This window comes from Thalassophryne amazonica, chromosome 6, assembly GCF_902500255.1.
Source record: "Thalassophryne amazonica chromosome 6, fThaAma1.1, whole genome shotgun sequence".
NCBI lineage: Eukaryota > Metazoa > Chordata > Actinopteri > Batrachoidiformes > Batrachoididae > Thalassophryne > Thalassophryne amazonica.
The window spans coordinates 9,154,163-9,160,162 of record NC_047108.1 but is presented as its reverse complement, the minus strand read 5'-3'; the positions used below and the strand labels follow the sequence as shown (position 1 = coordinate 9,160,162).

The window sequence follows — 6,000 nt, the reverse complement described above, 5'->3', positions numbered from 1 at the left end:
TATATATATATATAAGCTTGCTGATGATTCCACAAAACTTGTATAAACTTTGATTAAAGAATGATAATTTTTAGAACTGAGTATTTGTCCCAGTGAGATATGACTAAGTGAGAATAGAAGGAAAGAAAGTATCAAAGTAAAAGAAAGAAAGAAAATTAAATAGCTAATCATGGCAGGCATGGATTAGGAGGGATCAATCTTACATTATCTGAAGAACAAAAATAAGTAAATGGGAGCATCAGCTCAGTTATAATTTTTTGACGTTCTATGTGCGGTCCGCATAAATTAGGAGTGGCAAGATGGCCGCCTGTTTGCTTCAGGGGATTGTCCGGAGTGTGTGTGGGCCAATGAGCTATCCTGTAGTATATACAGATCAGTGGTGTGGGCAAATGAGCTATCCTGTAATATATACAAATCAGTGAGAAAAGGCCACAAGCCGGTGGACAACATTGTCGTAAAAAGCTGTAAAAAGCCACAAACAGACGGCAGATGAACATAGACATTATAAAGAGGAGTAGACTCCGCGTTGTTTGCTGAGCCGCAAGAAATACAGCCGCCATTTTGGACGAACATAGACATTATAAAGAGGAGTAGACGCCGCGTTGGTTGCTGAGTCACAAGAAATGCGGCTGCCACCTTGCAGCGGTCATCGTAGTGATTCTATCACAAGGCACAGCGAAGGTTTGATTTTATTATCTTATTTTCTTCTTTAATCTTTCTAATATAATAGCTGAAAGGTTTTAGCCATGCTCATGCTCCACCGAAGCATTTACTAAAAAAAGTCTGAAGGACCTAAATGACATGTTGAGATGCGGAAGAGCCTCGCTCGTCATGTCTGCGACATATACATATTATAGGTAATATTTACGACGCCTCACTGAGGTGTGCCTATTTTTTCTGGTCTCCGGGGGACCGCATGTTTGTCATCAGATCAGTTTTGTCTTCCGTCTTTCATGGTCACTTGTGATTGGTGGGACCCCTTGTCTGTCATTGGCCGAGACATGCCCCCACTGTCAGTATCTTCCGCTTCTGTGTCAGTCCAAAAGCTGAGCAGTAAATTCTTCATCCTCTGTGTTGGGCTGGTCAAAATCTTCACACCAGGCACAGCAAAGAGGTAAGACGACTGCGTGTTCGTCCACACACTTAGCGCTTCAGTCTCTGTTCAGCTGTTCTGTCTTTTTGAGGCCGCAGAATGCGCTTTGTATTTTGTGCTAACTATGCTAGTTAGCCACCTTTTTCTTTTTGCCCTCCCGTTAACGTTAAGGTGTCAGAAAGCTGTCAGAGCTCTGGTTGTCGGCTTTTGCCGACAACAGATCATCTTTTAACATTTAAATTTACTGTCATTGTCCTGGTCACGGAGTTATTGCTCAGGAATCTCCACCGCATTTATTAGTTCGTCATTTGCTAGTGTTAGCAAGTAGTTTTGGTTAGCATAGCATTTTTGATTGTGATGTGGGTTTGTTTGTTTTTCTTTTTCTCCTACTTTGCAGTGTAATTGCTGATTGCATCAAGTTAAATGATGTAATCATCAGGAGTGACAATAACTTCCAGATTTTTAATTTAGAAGCAAGCAGCATTTAGTGGCTGCTATGAAAGTAGTGTTAATATGAAGTGATTAGTCGATTAACATTACTTCCATTTACAGATTCAGCTTTTTTTAAGAACCAACGAACACTTTAAGGTATTCTTATAATCTTGTATTTTTCATTCGCCTTTTTAGATGTGAGGCTTTAGTTTTTTTTATTTTCTCTCTATTTGACATACGTTTTAAAGGGGAACTATGCAATATTTTAACCTTAATTTCATAGTTTCTGCGTAATTGTAATTGCTAAATGATTTGATGTTCTGCAGAGAGTGGAACCTCCCGCCCAAGTGTCTCATAGCTGAAAACTAGCTCTGCAACTTCAGGGGCACTGGGCCCAGTCTCCAATGAATGAGGGTCCCCCAAGAAACATTGCTTTACAGAAAGGCATCGGCCAGCTAGTGGCTATTCTATGGGTCATGGCGAAATCACTTCCTGCTCGCTCAAGAGACAATCTCTATCAGCGCACCATCCCCCTGATGCGTTAATGAATTTGTTGTTTAGCTGCTGTGAACATTGTGCCATACTGAAATTGGCCCAGACATGAGCTTCATTTTGCTTCTTCTGGGGTTCTATAGAAAACTACTGGAAAACGTCATGCAGGCTCCATTCATTATATATACAGTGTATGGGTTAGCTTCTGCATCACATCACTCACTGGCGTGAAAACACATGGTTGGTTATACAGTAAAGATACAGTGTATATTTGTGACTATTATTTACTGTTGAATTGAAACGGTGGCTAAAATGGAAGAAAATTGCAACAAATTAATCTGTGCATTCCTTAAACAATCTGTGCATTCCTTAAACAATCAACCCTAGCTTGGTTGTTTTCATGTTAGCCAGCGATGCTAATCACATGAATGACCTGGGGTCATGGAAGTGCCTGACTATGCGGCCGATAGAATAAGAACAAACCAATGAAGGTTTTATTTCTTACTTGTTCATAGCCATGGCAGAGCCAGTCATGAAGTATAGAAAATAAATATTGGAGGAAGAGAAAAAGGGCATGTGCCCAAGCGAGGAGCCCCACGCGAGTTTTCAGACATGGTCACTTAAATAAAATAACAATTTTAAAAAAAAACTGACTGCGAGGCTTGCATGTTCAACCTCCAGCTGAATCGCAGAGAAAGAGGGATTAAAAAAAAAATCACACAGGGATCCCGTCCACCAACCTTTATATTAAAAAAAAAACTTAATAATAGTTACATTTTACAAGTTGGACAAACAAAACAGAAAGCCACATCTCATCGCCATTTCAGCAAAATGTCAACATTTTGGCGCAGCGACATTGTGCCATTGCTTAGGGAGAGCCCTGGACTATTAATGTTGTCTAAAAACGCAAAAGTACTTTTTATCCGATTACTCGATTAATCGACAGAATACTCTATTACTAAAATAATCCATAGTTGCAGCCCTACTCCAAGCATATTTGTCCTATCAACGTTACGATTTGGTGGTGTTCATTCTTGACCCAAAATACAGCATACCAAACGGCAAATGCCAGCTCTCCCCAGTTTCTCTGTGATCAAAGCCATGCGCATACATGCACACAGTGGCCACTTGACTATTATAATATAGATATTATTATTTCAGTGGGAAAAAAGCCCTGAAATGTGATATGCACAAGTAGATGGACTAAAATGAGGTAAAGCAATGTCTGGTTCTGAGTCCACAGAAACACTTATGAATGGATGCTCAGTGGTAGTGTATGGAGGTGGGGGGCGGGGGGGGGGGGATTTTGTGACTTCTGTCATGCTGACAGTCTGTGTGAGGAGAGAAAGGGTCGCTGTTGTGTGTCCTGTCATAGAAGCTGTTCCTCAGTCTGGTTGTGCATGTCTGTTATGTGACCATGGTGTGAGCTGTCTCAGGCCATTAATCTGACTTTTTGGGAAGATCAGGTCCTGTAGATATCCTGTAGTTGTTGTCTTGATGATGTATTCGGAGAGTCTTTCTGTTGTCTGAGGTACAGTCCCACTACCACAGTATGATGCAATATGTGATAACGGGCTTAAATACTATGTGGCTTACAAAAAGGAAAATTATAGGTTGGAAGTTGTAGGGTGACATTTGATAAGAGCTGAAACAAGTAATCAATGAATCAGTCAATGCAAAAATATTCTTCACCCATGTTGAAAAAGAACTCCACTTTGTTGCGCTTTTATATCAGTCATACTTTGGACTTTTAGTTAGTCCATCATCAGAAAATATATTAGTTTTAACAATTATAACTTTTAAATTTCTTAGGGAAAATGTCAGACTTTGGTTACAGCATTTTAGCTATGAACACTGGTTCCTTTTTACTCGTTTTTCAATACTGTCAATTAGTGGATTTGCACTTCTGGCTGGAAAAACCAGCGGCAGACATTCTAGTAGTTACTTCGAGTAATATTAAATTATTTCATAGATAATTTACAAATGAATTGATAATTAACATTTTTATGCTGCTCCATTCTTTAAGAATAGGAATGATGTGTTGGATTCTGTAACCTCAGCTTTTTCAGCTTTAGCTGACTGGGTAATTCATGAAGCATGTTGTTGAAATTGTGTGAAGAGATCTGTTGTCTGCTTTCCTGGGATGAGAAACATTTGAGAAGGGATAGAAAAGGAAGAGCCAGGTCAACATCAGCTCCCCTTATCTGAGCAAACACACAGGCTGAAGTTACCTCGTATCACACTGAACTACCTCAGCCGAAAGACAGAATGTTCCTCTGCCTATTTGGTTTGTCACTGCTTACATCGTCCTCTACATCTGAGTCATGAGAAATGCGTAACAAAGCAGTGTGTATAAAGGTCCATGTACTGCCGGTCATTAACCCTGAGGTGTGTACTGACAGACTTCTTACTGCTGCATTAGCTGCCCGCCGCTTCTGCTTATGATGCAGAAAAAAATGGCACAAAATGAGACGTGCTGTCTCTGTTGAGACAGAAAGTTGCGATATTCTGTTTTGGTCATATTTGTTACTTTACATAAACTTTTTCTCTTTCAAAATGTCTTGCGCATACTGTTGTCTAAATGATAATTAGCAGACTGCTCGATGATGACAGATTAATTTCAGCTGTAATTTAGACCAGTGTCATCATCACAGTTTGTTGACTGCAGGACCATTAGGATGACTTGTCAGACATTCAGAAATCAGCTATACCGGATTTTTCCAACTTGGCAAGAGCATTGTCTACGTGAGCTGGGAGTGTCGTTTGAATTTAAGGCTGGACACATGCAAGACATTTTGAGGTAGGATGCTGAGCAGGCTTCTATCACCACACCTGTGAGAAGTACAGCATCCTAGCAAGTTTTACTTGGAAGCTGGTATCACTGGAACATGCTAACTTGGGCTGTTTGGGGATACTGGATTGTGCAAAAACTTTAACAAAATAAGTGGTGTTGTGGCATTCCTTGTGGGGGTGGTTTGGGCAGGGAATCAGGTAATTGTCTAGTCTTGGCTTCAGGTAGTTGGTGTGTTGTTTCCCCATCCACCTCCAACAACAACACAGATAAAGTTGCAATCGATCGATCCAGTATTGGTATCAGCTTCTGATATGATCAGAAAATACCGATCCAAATTGCGGCATTTTCCAAGACCAGAGAAAGCTACATCTGTGGAACCTCTCAACTGCTGCTGCTGCTTGCTCTCTGTTTACTGCTCACTGTGGGGGGGGGGTTCTGAGCTGAAGCTTCCATGCAATGCAGCCGAGGGTTTTAAACCACGCGTAGCAGCAAATTTCCGCACGACTTTCGGGTTCAGATTATCTGTGCTGCCGAGCACGGATTTTTTTTTTTTTTTTTTTGAAAAATAAACTGAATTGTTGTTGAAAAAAAATCAGCCACTTCACCGTCCTGAGGCTGTGAAATGCTACCCAAAGCACAGTCAGGAGCAGAGCTGAACAGAGCTTCACTTTCTCTCCACTGAATGGCAAAAAAAAAACTCAAATCAAAATTCTTCAATAATAATCCAGAGTTAGTCGCGTGAGTGTCACTGATGAGAAATTTAGAAAGTTATGGTTTATTTTACAGTTGAAAGGCTTTGTGTTTCCAAAAAGTTCGAAGTTTGGTCAGCAGGAAAACGGCGAACGAGTAAGAGCACAAGTGAGAGGGATAGAGGGAATGAGGGAGAGAGAGACAGAGAGCCAGTAAGAGAGGGAGAGAGAGAGGACTTTTAATTTTTACTGTAACACTTGCTTTGACAATGTAAATATATGTTTCCCATGTCAGTAAAGCTCCATTGGAATTGAGAAAGAGAGAGAGACTGGTGGGGGGGGCTGTCTTTTCTCTTTTAAGTCTATAAATAAAAATACTTTGTTCGTTCACCAAAACATCAAATCTGAGCTTCTGTCTTAGATGTACCTTCTGGCAAATTGTAGGTGAACTTTCAGGTGTTCATTTTAAGAAAATACTCCTCTAAACACTTCATCATGAA

The 6,000-nt window shown here is 40.5% G+C and overlaps 1 protein-coding gene across 2 annotated transcripts in view; it reads left to right on the top strand.

Annotated features, from left to right (window-relative positions):
* Window positions 1–997: 997 nt before the first annotated feature.
* Window positions 998–6,000, top strand: part of LOC117511828 (oxysterol-binding protein-related protein 2-like) — a 67,358-nt gene continuing 62,355 nt past the window's right edge. For both annotated transcript variants that reach the window (XM_034171737.1, XM_034171738.1), the window contains exon 1: window positions 998–1,114. The gene's annotated coding sequence lies outside the window, so the exon portion shown is untranslated. The remainder of the gene's footprint in view (window positions 1,115–6,000) is intronic.